The sequence below is a fragment of the Amia ocellicauda genome, chromosome 9 (assembly GCF_036373705.1).
Source record: "Amia ocellicauda isolate fAmiCal2 chromosome 9, fAmiCal2.hap1, whole genome shotgun sequence".
Classification (NCBI taxonomy): Eukaryota; Metazoa; Chordata; class Actinopteri; order Amiiformes; family Amiidae; genus Amia; species Amia ocellicauda.
Window position 1 is genome coordinate 16,490,762 of NC_089858.1, and position 17,389 is coordinate 16,508,150.

At 47.1% G+C, this 17,389-nt stretch overlaps 1 protein-coding gene across 4 annotated transcripts in view; it reads right to left on the reverse strand.

Moving 5' to 3' along the window:
* The window catches only part of adcy7 (adenylate cyclase 7), a 50,070-nt gene that overhangs the window by 27,126 nt on the left and 5,555 nt on the right, over positions 1 to 17,389 (reverse strand). Inside the window, exon 1 of one of the 4 annotated variants that reach the window (XM_066713455.1) lies at positions 13,867 to 13,955. The exons of 2 other annotated variants lie outside the window; for them this stretch is intronic. The gene's annotated coding sequence lies outside the window, so the exon portion shown is untranslated. Of the gene's footprint in view, positions 1 to 6,366; positions 6,433 to 13,866; positions 13,956 to 17,389 lie in introns of those variants that run through there. One more of the 4 variants, XM_066713457.1, reaches the window with a different exon arrangement.

Sequence of the window (17,389 nt, forward strand, 5' to 3'; positions counted from 1 at the left end):
GTTGCCATGGCAAAGGACAAGGCCAGTGAATTACGGTCTGCGCTGGAATGGCAGCGCAAGGCAGACGGATGAATGGGCCGGAGTTTCTGCAGAGAAGTGAAGCAGTACACCGATGTGCTGCCTGCCGAGACAATTGTGCAAGGTCTCCCTAAAGGGATAAAATGGCAGATTGTTTTCTTGTATTTTGTATTATTATTATGTGGGGCTTGGTCTCTATAATACATCGCACACAGTACATAGTCAAGATGGTACAACATGCCTTAAAGTTGCTGTATAATTCTTAATAACACTAATATAAACAACTGTCTCCCTATATATGGTTAATCGCGTATGAAAATCATCCTCTCTTTTTAACCCTGGCTTCACCAGACAGGGAAGTCAGGGCTTGTGGGAAGAGTTCAGCCTCTATCTCTCTGGTCCTATTCTGAAAAATCAGCACTCTGCTGAGGCAGTGAAACTTGCACTGCTGCACACCAAGCAATCCCTGCCGAGGACGTTTTCTGGGCGCAAAATGGGTAAACTAGACACTGGGGTACCAGCAAAAGGACAAATATTATCACGCGCCCCAAAATATGCATCTACAACATTACCACTCGAGTAAAATACGTGAACACAAATCGCTAACGAGCCGCGTGTTCTTGTGCACATTTTAGCACTTAGGCACCAGAGCAGCAACAGTTTTCACACTGCACAACCATCTTTGAAAATGCACAAATTACATTAGGTTGTAAGTGCAGTGTGGGGCAGTAGTTTGGAGTTGTGATAAGGGCTCTGGATTCCTGAGTGGAGGGTTGTGGGTTTAAACCTAGGTGTTGTACCCAGGTGTAGAGCAATGTACTTTTCCTAGAGAGCTCCAGTAAAAACCCAGCTGTAACTATGTAAATATAAAGGTGATTAATTGAAAAAATTGAAAGTTGCCAGGATAAGGGCATCTGCTTAGAGGTATAATAAAAAGGTTCAGATTGTTGAGAGACAAAAGTCTCAGTGTGAATCTGTAAAATTCAGATCAGAATCAAATTCATGTCCCAAAATAATATTTTTCCACTCTCCCCCCTTTGCTCATACTTTGAATGGAGCCATTTTCTTTTTCCATACAGCTCCTGAGCTCCTCTTACCCCTGACCCCAGAGAGTATCTACAGTCTTACTGGAGACCACTGTCTCCTCAGTGCCTCAATTCAGTAGAGTTGCCATGCAATGCAATCTTCCCCCCTGACCAGTCACCCACATGCCACTGAACTGGAACGCTATGGTTTACTGACTGTGCTGACCACGCCAAGTATTTTTATCCATGCTTGCTTATTTGTTTTGTTCCCTCTCAAAACAAGCGGTTGATGAGTCAACACAATACACACACCAACTACCAAGCCCCTTACAGACAATCCACTCCACTGCAGACATCTTTGTTCTGTTGTTTTCGATTGGTTTCGTTTCGTTTTGTTTAAGAGAAGTCAATTGTCCAGTGCATTGTCTGTCTGCTGCCCAGCCCTACCAAGCCTGTGGTTACAAGTTTGTTTTGTGGCTTAAATTAGCTTTATTGTTGTTTGATAAAAGAAGAAGAAAAAATAAAAATATTTTAAAAAATCACAGAGAGACAAAGCCCTTTGAACAAGAATAGTCACATTACTGGAGAGATCTTTGTTTCCTGAAAGAGGTCTGGTCAAGCGGTGTCACATGACCAGGTGACATCATAAACACCAACAGGCACACCTAATTGGCTCCTGCCAATGTTCAGTTTGTGGCTATCAGAGGGTCCTGACCAGGGATTGAATGTATTAAGTTTTTCTAGCTCAGTTAAACTATCACCCTTTTTGTTCTTATTATAGATACACTTATTATAAATTGTCAAACATCCAGCAGAGCACACTTCTGAATAAGATAGGAAAAAACTGCAAACAAATCGCCACTGCTGATGACAGGAGCACAACAGATGTCTCGCAGAACATGAGGAACAGTATAGTTGGGTTCAAGTGTTGATTGGTGGCCTACATAAGCCTGCACACATCAGGGCTCTCCACAGGCACTGCGGCGCTTTCCCGAGCCGGGACCCCAGGCTCACATGTGTGATGGGGATGGAAAGAATGATTGTTTAGCTGGAGTCCATACCACACTCTCCTGGCCTCTGCAGTGATTTACATTAGACCGCTGAGTGTTGCCCATGTAAGGACCTGTGGATGGGTGGCTATAGGGAGCCGCAAGGCACTGACAGGTTCAGACAGCCTGACCAAACGAGACCGGGACTCTTCCAAATGTGCCACAGCACGAAGGCCTCGCTGTGCAGCTCTGTATGCCTCTCTGAGAGCACTGTGCTTGGGGGGGAGGGTTAGCGTTGTCCCAGCCCTGACACCAGCCTGCTTCAGAGCGCTTCTTGAGGGAATTACTTTCTTCTCTTTTTCATGTAAAAAAAAAAAGTATATATATATATATATATATATATATTGCAGTTTGAAGGAAAGACTTGTTGACGTGTCTAGATTGCTTTGCTTTCTGGCCGCAGCTGGAAATGAAAGTAGGTTCTGGCTGAGCACGAGGTCATACAGCAGACAAAAACACGGTCAGACTGCGGGGGCTCCAATGTTTTTTTAAATTAAAAGCTGAGGAAATGTGCCTAAAAAGTCCAGGACAAGTGAAGGCTGTGTCTGCGAGCGGGGAAGAGGGGCCGGGTTCCTGGGCAGCGCGAGAACAAGACAAAGGAGCCCTGTGTCTGTGCGGCCTCCCAGCACACGGGAAACGCACAATGACTCGGGAGTGGGGAGAGCGCCTCCCTTGGCACGGCTCAGGTTGTGCAGCGGTTGCATTTTGTAGCCAAGCAGCTCCAGGGGGGGTGGGGGGGGTTTGTAAGGAGATGCAAATAACCAGCCAAGCAGCTGGAGATCTGAGAGACACTCAAGCTGCAGACACGCTCAGCATGCAAACCCACAACCCAAACAGGAATTTTCTCGGCAAAGGGGAAACAGGTTTTGTGATCCAGCACTGATTTTTCTCATGCTTTTTTTCCCTTTTCTTTTTCTTTTTTGGAAGACAACACATATTTGCAGTGCAATCGAAGGGCACAAAACGAAACAACAGCCCCGAATGATCATCCAATGCTCCCCCTCTCTCCTCTGTCAGACACACGGTTCCAATGTTTGCTCTTTTGCTCTCAGAGAGCCGGTTGCTAAGTTTCACCCACAATACAAGGAATAAATTCTGGAGCTGCACGATGAAGGCTGATACGCTGCGGGGTTGATCAAAACTATGTACCAGAATGGCTTTGCGTACAGGACACAGAGAATCCCGATAGGACGATGGGCCTTTTCTCAGCATCAGAATTTTATGTCCTTGTGTTAAATGGATAAGTATGCACTGCGTTTCAAATCCAACTGATAAAAACATCTTTGAAGGCATTATCCCTTGTAATCTGATCACCTCCTTAATGACGCAGAGGCTGTCACAAACCTAAATTACACCCCTGTGCAGAGCCCTGAGGAAACCAGCTGCAACAATTCACAGCATGCAGTATCTGGATCTGCCACTACAAAGCATGACTGAAATATAGCAGACAGAAATATGCAATAAGCAAGGAATTTCCTAATTTAATTTAAGTCAGCAAATGGCTCCACGGAAGCCTGCTGGTGCAGTACCCTACACTGGCATTGATTTAACCATGTTTGAGCTGCTGAAATCAAATCACACCATAATGATCCCATCTCAGCCTGCCATCAGTCCTTGAGATGTTGTTTGTAATGAACACATTAACAGTGTTGAGAGCTGAATGCACCGAGCATTAACGCTAGCAACCTCCCCGCCTCATTTTAGCAACAAGTGCTCCGTCCTGCATTACAATATAGTCCAGAAGCAGGGCAATTCAACATGCAGACAGACGCTCAGAAATATCTATAGTGCTAATCGAACAAACAAAGTGTACAAAAGCTTTTCACCAGTGTGTTTCACCTCCTGTCTTCCTCTGGGTCCGATGCTGGGATGGATTACCTCACCCGGGAGAGAGATGGGCTCTTCCCATTGTTGAACCCATCTTATGTCGCAAAAGGGAAAAGCCAGTGCACTGACAGGAGCTCCTTCACAAGAGCGTTGGTTCTCCTGCGCCACGACACCCTTTGAGAAGGAGCAGGGTCCTGGAGTTTCAGCCCAAGAGCTGAGGATAATGAAAATCTGGATCCTCTGAAAAACTATTCCATGTGTGGGCTGTTCCCACTAAGGGGTGGAGTAATATCTGGTCATCCCTCCTGGGTTTTCCCCCCTCATCGGCGTTCACGGCAAAGCTGGGCTGTTTGATCCTTTATGGCATTGCATTACAGAGAGTGGCAGTGACAGTGATGACATCACAGTGGGATTAGAATCAGAATGGATCATAATTAAAACAATAGTAAGGATGGTTTTAGTCATGTCTCTTTTGAACACATAATAGGAGTTGGCGGTTTCATTCCTTTAGTAATAGTTAGTCTTCATTAAAAAAAGGTTCATTCATTCCTTCTTTTAGAAGTAAGGATAATGCGCAAACATTTGCTAGGCTAGCTACCTCACAGCTCTGCAGAGTTCTCTTTTACCGGACAGGTTCAACAAAAATAAAAACAGAAACTCTCCCAGGTATACTTAGCCTACTGCCCAGTGGAGTTGTCGTCACACAATGCATTACACCAAAATAACAGTGAATTTCAAACTACCACTAACTACGCATCAGCACACCCATTTGACCGATGTGACAGAACCGTCTGCTCTGCCTGCATTTCCAAGCTGCCTTGGTTTAGGAGGCCATGTGATCATCGCAGTGAGCTCCTGTTGTTGTTCCCAATGATTCATCCCCTTTCCATTCGGTCGCTATGATTCAGGAAACCTCGTCTCCAATCAGGCAGTGACATAGTCAGCTTGTGGGCCATGACGGACTACCAGCCAACTTAAAAAAACAAGATTTCCCTGTGACCGCTGAACCAGATAACATGTTTGTTTGTCCAGAATTTTGTTAGATTAAGCAAGAGTTTGGTTTCCTCCAAATAGAGAATGTACTTGTTTTTATTTTTTTAAATATTCACAAAATAAAAAAATTAAAGGTTTCCTGTGATGTAATAAAGAGGTCATTCACTGCTGATAAGAGAAACTACGAGAGTAATAGTGGTGCCCCACCATCCAATGGCCTCATACTGTGTGTCCAACGTTATTCAGGAGGCCAATTAACACACACTCTTCATAAACCGCAGGCACTGTTATTTATAGGAAATACAGACAATGGAGGCCCAACAATCGGAGAGTGGGGGTGGACGGGTGATTTCGGAAGGCCGGGCCCTGAAGCTGTCTGTTAGTTTCCCCTCTCTCTTGCTCTCGGGATGTCCCATGGGACACGCTGCCTCCACTCCCCTCCCTGCTCAACAATGCCAAGATTCCTCGACAGAAAACAAAAAGACAAAACGCCCAGAAGGTACTGGATTCAGTTGTAATGAACCAGAGCAAAGGGAAAAATTAAATTAAAATTAAAATGGCCGCATCTGTTGCTGTGCTTGGCGGGGCTCCAGCAGTCCACCTTCGCAACCTGCAGCCGCACCATAAGGGACCAAAGCCAGTGTGCTTCTGTGAGTAAATGTGACTATAAAAACTACAAAGCATGAAAACCAAAACCAATACAAATTCCTTAATGATGTCTATAGGCCAATTCTAGCACGAAATAAGGGCAGGTCCTCACAGTCCTCCTCTGCCTGGAGCCCTGCCCTGCTGTTTTTAATTCCAGCTGAGCTCCAAATTACTTAATTAGGAATTATGCTTAATTAGCTTAATTAATTATGCTTGCCTCTTTCTCCGTCCGGTTATTAGAACAGATGCAGATTCCCAACTACCTGTGCAATTTTATGGCAAACTTGTAGGGAGACCTAATAAGCTCTGATGAATGAAATGTTTTTTTGTTCAGTTAAGTATTCAATGAATCAACCGAGGCCTCCAGCTGGAAGCAAAGCCTGCAGACAGAGGGCTGCTGCAGGGCCAGAGCGCACAGCCCCCTGCCGATCAAAGCATGTTTTAGTCAGTTCTGGAAGGAATGGAATGAATACGCAGCTCCAACACCTCTCTGTAAGACTTTCCACACGCCTGCTGTCCTCTGTGCAGATCGAGAGTTAGCTAGAGTGTCTCTGTTTCCACTCAGCCATGGCCCAAACCCTCTGGTCCCGCTGTCTGAGGATGTTAAGTCACAGACAGTCATGTCGTTTCCCCCACCCTCTCGGTAATCGATTTAAAAAACCTGTGTACGTTTGATCCATGATAAAGAGAAACCCACTGTCCCTCAGTAAGATCACAAAAGCTTTTCTAAAGGACTGGTTGTATTTCTAGGGCTTTTTTTTTTTTTACATAATAACAAAACAAAAGGGGAAAAAAAAAACACTCACCAGCTGCAAGCGCATAGTTCTCTCCCAGAGAGTTCACACCAGCGAGAACAGTCAGGGGTTCCAACTGCACTTCCTCACAATACAGTTACTAAGCAACAGGAGTTCTGATGGAGTTAAGTCCTATCCAGCTCAGTGCTGCCACAAGCACACACCACATGAGCCACGCAGGACGCCCCACCACCGATGTGCAGGAGAGCGCTCATGATCAGTCTTCACCATGGAAGTGCTCACACCGACATCACCACACTGACTCAACACACCTCTCCCTGTTCAGGCTGAAGGTGTTGCGGTTGCTACTAGTACAGAGCACTACTCAGCTGAAGTAAGCAAGACCCAAGACCAGGGAGCACTGATTACGCGGTAGTCTGCCTGCTTAGACACGACCTCCGGGGGTCAAGACCTTCAGTTTTGCTTCTCTGCGGGTTAATGTTTAACTAAATAGCTTGCAAAATCATTTAATTCCCCCCTCCACACTGAGCAGCTGATGCATCGAGGTCAAACACAGAGGCCTTCACAGCTGTGGTCACCGTGCCACTTTGGCGCACACCTCGGAGAAAAAGTGGGACAGTTTATCAGGAAAACAAAATTCTCCTGAACTACCATCTAAAGATCAGGTTTTATACTAAACCCTTTCAAATGTATGTGTAAATGCCCGTCGGATCAGCATTTTCTAGCAGAAAAACAATATATGTATTTGAAGCCGACAACACGGTGCTTGAGTTTCTCATTTTCAGCAGCGGTTATGGCTCTCCTACAGAAGTCAGCCCATCGATACACAACAAAGCCACAGCCGAACTGACAGCAGGGGATTGAGCACACTCCACAGCGACCACGAGCAGCTGCTACAGCAGAGGGTCATTCCACGCCAGGCTCTGAGCGATTCCCACCATCCCTGCGGACGGGGGGGTGTGCTGGCCGCTGTCAGAATCTCCTCTTCACAAGTGTCCCCAGTAGCCTGGCACACCTAATATGCACACATGCTTATTGGAAGCTGTGCTAAACTAATAAAAACGAATTTCCCATGTAAATAAATAAATGGCATAGGTTTTGGAAGTTTCACTAGGTTAAGGGAGCTGCATTTGTTGTTTCTCGCCCCTCCTCTCACCATTCTCACCCTCGCTCTCCTCCGTCACTCTCTTATGCAACCTGCAGGGGGTTTGAGGACGCCTCCCGTCTCCAGCCGGGTAACAATAAGTGGAAACTGTGAAGGCACGGTGGCACGCTTCTCTCACTAACCCCATGTGTAAAGCTGCATTCCAGGCCTGAAGGTTTTTCCTGGAGAGTTCTGTGAAGCTGTGAGCAACGATGACTAATCCTGACAAACGCTACTATAGTTAAACAGAAGGGGAGTGTTGAGCACTTTGTTAAGGTTTTCTACAGTTCCCATGAACACGTGAGGCAGCCTTCACATCGAACGAAGACCACAGGAAACAGGCCTGAACACTAACATCCCTGACCGAACAAACATATATAAACTAAACTGGAGATGGAGAAGAAGTCTTACTCATTTATTTGGCCTTTGTGGCATTGAATGAGTGGAGGGAGACGGCTGAAGGGCTGCACTGTTTGAAGCCTGAAGTATCTCCCCCCTTGCACAGTCCACAGTCCACTCACAATTAAACTGCTCTTCCCTGCCTCCCTTTATCACCATGCTGCTCATCTGACTGCATTTCTGACTGACTTCATCAGCCTGTAAAACCATTCAAACAACATACGAAAGGATCACTGGCGGGGAGAGTGACATATAAAGAGCCCTTCCTGTTTACATCTGTGCTTTGCTGCGGTGGTTGGCTGGGTGGCATAATACAATTATTAATATTATTATACTTGTAATAATACTAAAATGGTACCATTCCATTACCATCTGATTAAGACCTGATTAAGACTCTTATCCGAACAACTTCAGTTCAGGTGATTTAAGAACTGGGCTGCAATGAACACCACAGGGGACTGGAATTGCTCAGGCCTGCCGTGTTACAGTTTGTGCTTCAGTACGGCAAGCCCTGGGCCGAGAAACACGCACCTGGCTGCTCAGACGCCTGCACTGTTGGGGGCAGGTGGAACATACAGCAGCGACCGGAGCAACCAGGAGCAGACCTCCAAGAACACAGCAGAGGGGCTGGGGGTCGGGCGGCACATGACAGCAGATGGGAAAGTACGTCACTATCCCAACTTAGATGCTTACAGATAACCTTTGACCTGTGGTCGCTCAGTGAATCACAAGGGAACACACATCTGGGGGAAGGGGGTCTGCCAGGTGTTGGACCAGCAGCAGTGTGATAAAGGCCGGCTATCTTTAGGAGTGGGAGATTCCTCAAGAACGAACATGACACTCCAAACCCGGGCAGGAAAATCACAGTGCATGATGCAGGGAGTGCATTAATGTATTCACGTATTTATGCTCCTGGAGAGTGAAGTTTGCCAGTGACATCTACCGAACCAAGATGAGCAGCAAATCATAAACAGAGTCTCAAAAATTCAAACAACACGACACCACATCACTGAAGAAACGCATCATAAAACGCATCAACTGACGCAGCGGGCTGAGTAATACCAAAACACCCACTCTCCCCAAACTCTGAACACAGGGCTCTGGGACGCCAGGCAGCACACTTACTGCTGTTTATTTATCCCTTGCAGGAATGTAGTACGCAGGACCCAAGCTGCTACAGACAGAAGATGCTTTAACCAAGTCTGGATAAACACAGCCTCCCACCACCCCCCGTTACAAAACTGCTCCCTGCCCGTGTGTGAACAGTCAAAGGGATGGCTTGTGTTCCCAGAATCGGTTCTTTCAGGACTTCCTCTGAGGGGTTGCGGCTACAGCATCAACTCTCACCCCAGCATAAGGCGTTAACAGTGCCTTCTCAGTTGCCTTATTTTATCCCCCTAGTTTTTATATATTTTATTCATAGCGATATTATTTGCACACAAAGAAAAACACAAACATGTGCTGGACCCAACATGAATGATATATGTGAGGGTCAAACTGGCTTCCTCCATGGCAACGCACAAGACTTTATAGCTCATCAAGCAAAACAGAAAGCTGGATCAAAACTGTCCTGCAATGGGAGTCTTTGGCAGTTTTGAATTCTACGATAAAAGGTGGGAGGAGATGACAGAATTGACCCCACTGCCTTCTCTGGACATCTGGAGACCCACACGAGCTGGCTCCATGGCAGGGGACAGGAAATATCTGAATCCCAAGATGTCTGAACACCTCACTGTGACAGGTAACCATCCTTTTATAACACCCACACACAATCTCTCCAGAGTACCGGACTGACTGATACACACACATTGTTTTAAAAAGGTCCGCTGTCTTCCATTGTATGTTGTGCAATATTAAAAATGAATAAACAAAATCAAAAGAAGCAATTTCTCCAAATGTTTTTAAAAATATATGTTCTCTCTCTTTCTGTCTTTCTCCCGACTCTGTGGTTTCAGGGCGTGCCGGAGACATTCAAGGGAGCCTTTCTTCACTGGGAACCCCACTAATCCCCACCCCAGATAAAGAGAGAGATACCACAACCTCCACATTCTCTCTTTCACACATCTGTCACTGTCTCTGGCCCACACACCTCACTCCCTCCATTTCACTCAGTAACACCCACACACATCACCCTGCAGACCTTTCTCAGAAAACTCACTCCTGTGACGCCATGCTGCAACAGAGATCTAAACAGTCCTGCCTCTCGAGGCCTCAAGCCAGCTTCTCTTGGCCACACACAGTAAAGGGTTAAACACGAGCCCTTGCCAAAAATGATGGCGCAACATGCTGAAAACTGCACAATGAGGAAGTACAGTGTCATGTGGTTTAGCATGGAGATAACTGTCTCCTACTACCTCTGGGTGATTTGCCAACTGGTGTGTGTGTATTGTGTTTGCAATTTTGGGTATTCTGAAATGTGTGTTTTGTAAGCAAACACTGGACTCTGACAGTAGAGAGAGCATCAACAGACAGCTCAGTTGATGCACAGAGCGCAGAGGAGTCTCAGTCACTGCCGCTCATCCCTGGCACAGACACTCTGAGGAAGACAGTTTTATGGAACCTCACGCAGAAAGTCACGGAGGGCAATTGGTCACATCTGGTGACCAACAGCCAGGCCACTGTAGAAAAGTGTTTTTTTCCGAATGAATGATGGAAATTGATCTTCTGTAGGTCATCGAGAACAATGCAAAAAGCATTGCTAACCTTTTTGGTGTGTTTGAAAAGAAGGGGACACGCATACAGGAAGCTGGCAAAGTTATCGCGCTGGCACCAAAACACACCAATCGCTACAAAATGTGGCACACCGATATCTGACATTTTATTACATGTAAAATGTACCAAATAATGGCGGATGTCAAATTCAGCATGTATGCTCTCACAGTTAATTCGGATTTATCATGTCATTACTTCCTTGTAAGCGGAAAAAACTAATTAAAGGCAACCAATTACAATCAAGTTGTAAAACCATGATGCTATAGCATGGCTGACTTGATAATTGTTGCCGTGTGGAAGACAAATCTGTTGAGTAACTGGTGAGTCTGTAGTTTTTCCTAGTGAGATCTTCACTTGAATCCCTCTGGCCTTTTTTATTTATTTTTTTATGATACTAAAAAATAACAAAAAAATTGACTTGCTGTAAGTGTGACATACTGCAGTGGTGCAGCTCCCAAAGAAAAGACTGCACAGAGAGGATGACCAGCTGCAATCCCTGAGGCCTAATCCTGGAAAAGAACACTAATGCAAAAGCCTAGTTTTTAAATTAGACAGATATAATATTTCAAACATAAAACGGGTTACATATGTAATCTTTTTATTCAAATAACGACACTGCACTGGTCACGGTTCCCTCATCCTTGAATCAAGGGGTCTGTGGACTGAGACACAGTCCCATCTTTGACCAGTCCTAATGGGCAGTCATGGGAGCGCTGTGACAGATCTGTTGGTTCTGCTTCGCAGCTTGGAAATCGGTCTGCTGAGTAAAGCGACCGCTGAAGTTATCTCTGTGCGCCGGCACATTAAAAAGCAGAAGCTTCATAGAAGTCACTCCACCTCAGTCCTGACCAAGCTGGGGCAAGGCCTGGGGAGACTGGAGTCTCCAGAGTCTCACACTGGGAGGAGGGTGGTGGGGAGCGCTCACACAGCAACACTGCACCCAAGACCGCACAGCTAAAACCCTCCCTGATGCTCTTATTTGCCAGGAACCATTTGGAGTAACGCAAAGGCAGATAACCATGGTCAGTCACAGATGACAGGGACGCCATGCAAGCTTTTCCAGAAGATAAATATCTTGGAATTTGTTGCAGAGAGTTAGAACTGTATCTACTAAGAGGTATTAAATATATTAAAATCTAATGCCTTGATCTTACATAGAAAGGAAAGGGGAAAAAAGAAAGAAAAATGAAATGAAAATTAAACAGAGAAAGAAAAAGAAAGAGACAGCCGCCCAGTTCAAGGTGTGGTTGTACGAGAGCTCCCCTGCATCTAATCAGGTGCTGGGAATCAGGAAAAGAGAAGCACAGACACCCCAGGCCGAAGCGCTATTCTACTCACACAGGGTGATTGCAGGCGCCGTGCGCAGAAAACCGCACGCGGACTCATTTCCCTAGCAACACGTGGGGCTTTCTGTGCAAGAGCAGCTCCTCAAAGCGCAGGGCGGCTCGGTCTCTCCACTGCAGCCCCTGTTGTACTTCCCCACTGCAAGCCACCTTCCTGTTCAATAACACAGAGCGTGCACGAGACAGAGAGACTCAGGCCACATGAGTAGCTCAACATGGGACAGATGAGGACTCTTAGCAGTCATGCCAAGTCTTTGAGCCGCTTGACACCAGAGAGCTGAGGGAACAGACTCTCCTGGCCCCAGCACGTCACACAGCATTATCTGGTACACAGTGCGGCCAAACTGTACAGTCCCCATCATCCCCCCGGCATAAAAACAGACACCACAACCCGAATCATTTCCTCAGCATTTTGTGCATCAGTTACATAAGTGAATTAACTTGATCTAAAACTTAATCTTGCTACATAATTTACAGGATTTACAGCAGCCATACCTCTAAACCCAGTGATACACCATCCCACTGCAGTCTTCCAGGGGCTCCGCAGTGCGTGTGGATGCATAAAAGAGAGTCCTGTGAGCCATAAGGTGTCAGTGAGTCTGTTTCTCTGTGATCTAGGCCTGACACTTTCAACACATCCTCTGCTGTCTACCCACCAGTAAAACTTTTAGTGTCAGATAGATTAGCATTTTGTTTTTGCTATTCCAGTGGTTACAAAATATGAAATAAAGAAATGAATAAATAAATACACAGAAGGATACATAAATAAAGAGTTTGTGTGTGTAACTGCTCATGTGTTGCTGACGCATTAGTACCCTGATTCATGCTTCGCCCTCAAACACTTCCAACACCAACAGTCCCGGCGGAGAGCTGTCCTGTGTCATAAGAGACCACAGCCGGTGCTTGGCGCAGGAGATGGGATTACGGTCTCCCAGCCTGAAGTCACATAAAGAAGCCAAAATGAGGGACAAAGATGTCTGAGAGACCCCACCCCCCATCCACTTCCAGTTCCTTTTAAATTCACCAGACAACTTGCCAAGTATAAGTGCACAGCTATGTACAAGTGCCCTTTTGGTGTGGGGGTTGGGGGGGAGCTTTATAACTTTCAGCTGCTGCTCCTCAGACTGGGTATCTCTGCGCACAGGCATGCAGAGACAAGGCTGGGTGTCTCCCTGATCTCCAGAGAGCGGCACAGGAACCCCTCATACCGGCCTACAGATCCAGTCACAGGGTCGGCTGGGACTCCAAAACCAAAGCCAACGCCAACACCTCTGCACTGTCCCTGGTCAAGGAAGTCATTTCACACGAGGAAAGCCCATCCAGGAACACTCCAAAACAAAAACAAACAACCAGCAGTGAAGCGGAGCTGTACACAAACTGCGGTTAAGACAAATTAAGTGGCCACTCGGATAACATCAAACCTGCAACTGCACTGGGACAGTCAGCCCCCTCCCCAGCCACCCCCCCACCCTCACAGCCACTTCAGATGCCAATTAAGCAGCAAGAGGAGGTCAACAACTCCCTCGCATGACCCGGACTCTTTCAGCACCCCCCCTCTGGGTGAACAATGCAGACACACATTGTGTTCACACTCTGCAACGACTTCGTTCCAGCCCCTCACCACCCTGCCAGAGCACCGCTACCGTGGGCCAGGAGCTACGGCAAGTGGGAGCCACTTTGCACCACCACACAAAGGCAGAGAGGTGGCACATTACTTTGCACTCTGCCTCCAAGAATCAAACAAACAGCAGCCCTGCCCAACACCTTCTCTACCACAAACACTCGTACAAGGGTCACCCACCCGCCCGGCTGACTGGCTGGCTGGCTTCCTGCCTGCTTTCGGCCACCAGAACAGTGAGAGGCACAGCCCTGGGAGAATAAACAAATACATACAAACACACAAAAACAAATAACCGGACCCCCAACCCCTGCCCAGACAAGCAAAGCACTCACAGATCGTTGCCCTTGTTTGCACATTCTCACAGATAGCCCTGCCTTCCAGCGCTGTAGGTGAGCCTGTCCTCGCCATACTGCTCCTCTCGGGCGCTGTCATCAGCATTACGCAATGCCCTTGAGCTCAGAGCACAAAGAACACTCCAAACAAAAAAACAAAAACGGTAAAAACACCCACACACACACAGGCGCGTACACACAGACACACACACGCATGCACGCACATGAGCGAGCACAACCCCACTCTCAACATGTATGCCCCAGTTCGAGTGTCCCAGGCCAGCCGATTACCCGGCGCAGGACCCTGCCAGACGCCCATGTGAAAAGCAGCCGACTCCAGAACGCCGAGCCGAAGAGCAGTTCACAGAGGGACGGCATCCTGGCCATTCAGCAATTAAGCAAAACTATGAAGTAAAAAGGCCCCTCTCAACGACGCTGACAAGTGCTTGCAGCGCCGCAGCCCCTTCAGCACAGCCACGCACTCACTGGCACACTGGCGTCACGTGGCTCTGTCTCCTGCGATCACAGCGCTCTCGCAAATACACCAGCCTCTCAACAGGGGGCTCATGACAGCTCCCCAGCCCGTAGGAGCAGACCAGTACCCCTACGTCAGGAGCCATGGGCACAATCGCCACTCAGAACACAGCAGCCCCCTGCACTTCAAGGCTAAACGCAGTACACAATCACAAAGCGCCTATATACATGTCGCTGTAGTCCCCTGGGGGACTTGGACCGTTAACCGAAGGTGGTGGGAACCCAACGTGTGTTCACAGTTCACAGACGCAGCCATGTCAGGACAGGCTCAATCCAAGCAGCTTGAGGCTTCTGCAGCAGAGACTCTACCCATGAGGGGCCTGATATTCTGCTGGATGCTCAGCACCACTTAATGGAGTCTGGCAAACAGACCTCCAAGGTTCGATTGCTGGTCTTACAGGAGGAATCTGTCTTTCAGCCCCCCCGGAGAAACACTACAGCACCGCAGACGAAGCATCGGCTCACAGTGCGTTCACTCTCCCATTCTGGCCCACCTGGACAATTCAGTGCATCGGCGCAGAGCAATCAGCAGCTCTTCATAAACTCAGAGCAATAAAAGCAGGTCGGTCTCCACTAGGCACTGTACTTTATTAAAGTTTTAATCAGGGTTTTGATTGTGATTACAAAGAATAGGCTCTTTGATTCCAGCCTGGACACTCGGCTCTGAAGCCTCGAGGCCTGAGTTTGATTTACACTCACACTGGCAGCCCTTTTTTTTTTTCTTTAGCGTTTATTGATTGATTGATTGATTGATTGATTGATTTGACACACAAAGAGTTATGGCATATCTGGAAGAAAGCACACACCCACGTTGCAGAGGAAGACTCCCTGGGACCACTGCAGGGAGTGGTGGGACAAGCAGCTGAGGATGGGAAGAGGGAATGAATAAACTCCACTGTTTTTTAACCGTTTCATGCTGCATGCTGTGTGGGGATTAGGCTCTTTTGCATCCTCTGTTCCATTAAAAGGACAGTGAAAAACAAACAAAAACATCTGGATGGATCATCACTGTGTTTTGTTGCTGTTTTTTAAGTGAAGTTTCCGTTTGCTGACACAGCACAATAAACTCGTAAGGGAAGTTCAGGGCGGGGAGTTGCTGCTGTGCTCTTTCCTACAGATTAACCTCACCCCACCCTCAAGATCTCATTTCAGATTTTTTCAAATTAAATCCTCGAGATAGCAGCAGCTGTCCAAAAGATTGAGTAAAGCAGCACAGACAACTTTTGAACAGGCAACTAAAATGTGGTGTGCAAAACATCCAAAATAATAATGATGATAATGAAAGGCAAAATAAAATATTCTGAACACAACAGTTTGGTTGGGGTCAGTGAATGGCTTTGGTTGTGTTTTGCCAGGGCTGTGGTTAGAACATTCTACATCATACAGGAGAAACCAGCCAATCACAGAGCAGCAATTCAATTAATGTTATCATTATTGTGTTTACCTTTACCTTGGCGTGTTTGATGTTTAATCTTTTAACAACAGGGCTGATGCACCTCAGGTTTTGTGACTATGGCCGGTAATGGAAAGAAAATCACATCGGCGAAGACTCATTTGTGAAAGGGAGATGTTTTCTGCTTTGCAAAAAAAATGCAATGAGGCTCCGCTATCTACATTATATTGATACATACATCATAAATCAGCTCCATGCCTTCTCTGCCCTGGGTTTGTACCTACCCCCTGATCTCTCGTGGAAGCTAAAGAGCTCCATCACACTGTGCTCAGTGCCAGGGGGTCTGCAGAATCAAAGGGATTACCGAGCCAAGAGCCACACGGGCAGCAATCACAGTTAATGGCTCAGGTCAACACAGCCTCCGATCCCACAGATTAGAGCTTGCTCCACTATGCTGTCAGAGTCCAATCCAGCCCGGCCCGACCGCCGTGTGATCAGGTTGGGGAAGAGGCTCGAGATGTGGGCAGCAGCGGCTGCCAAACTGCATTATGAAGACATGCATTGAGAATTGGCAGGAACTCTAATAGGGAAACTGTGCTGTCAAGTGGCAGGGGAAGACTGCAGTGTGAGAATGCAGCTGTGAAGCCCCCCAGGGAGGGAGAAGGGTGCTGATGCTCACACCCTCAGCAGCCCAGACAATGGAATGCTGGCAGGCACTTCACACACAAAGTGCGAAGTGCCGTTTTCGAAGCACAGCGATGTATACAAATACCAGTCGCACTCTTAGGTCGGGTCGGGTCGGGGCGCACTCTCTCCCCCGGGCTCACAGCCCAGGACACTCCCTGCCAAGCAGAGATAAGGAGCAGCTCATGGAGGGGGACCCGTTCTCAGGGGGCGAGAAGAGCGGGGGGCGGCGCCTTCCTGAACTCCAGGAAAACAGGAGCGGAAAAACCTGAACAGCCCGCCCAGTTTGACACAATGCAGCGGGAGGAATCTGCCCATTGTTCTCAGGCTGACTGTGCCATCCCTCGAGCAGGGCAGGAAAACTCTGCCAAGAGTCCTTTCCTGAAACACTAGAAGCCAAATTGTTCTTTTTAATCCTTCCCTTCCCTTCCCCCTCATGCCTTGGAAAAACACAGATAATGGAAATTCCTAATTCAGGTGTTAGCACGCACACACAAGAAATTTTGTACAGGGCAAACACTGAAAAATATTTTTTTATGATGCAATTCATAATTGCTGTCTCAACTGAGGGGTTTCTATTTGTAGGGAATTTAAAGTTAGAAAATACTAAATCAGCTTTTTCCAGTCTTTCGTGTTTACAGCAGAGAATGAAGGTGTTTTGAAAGGTGTGTGTTGTACAGGACATCCACTTACACAGATATTTATTTAGCATCTTTAATTTCTATGACACTACCTGTCATCTCCCTTACAGGCTGTGTTTTGCACTCCGAACACGCAAATGCCTCCAAGTCTTCCAAAGTCGAGGTTTACAACCTTTCCTGGAAACAATGGCCCTCACAAAAAAAACTTGAACACTTTCTGACCATCAAAAGAATTTCCAGTGGCAATGAAGTCCCGTCAAACCATGACATT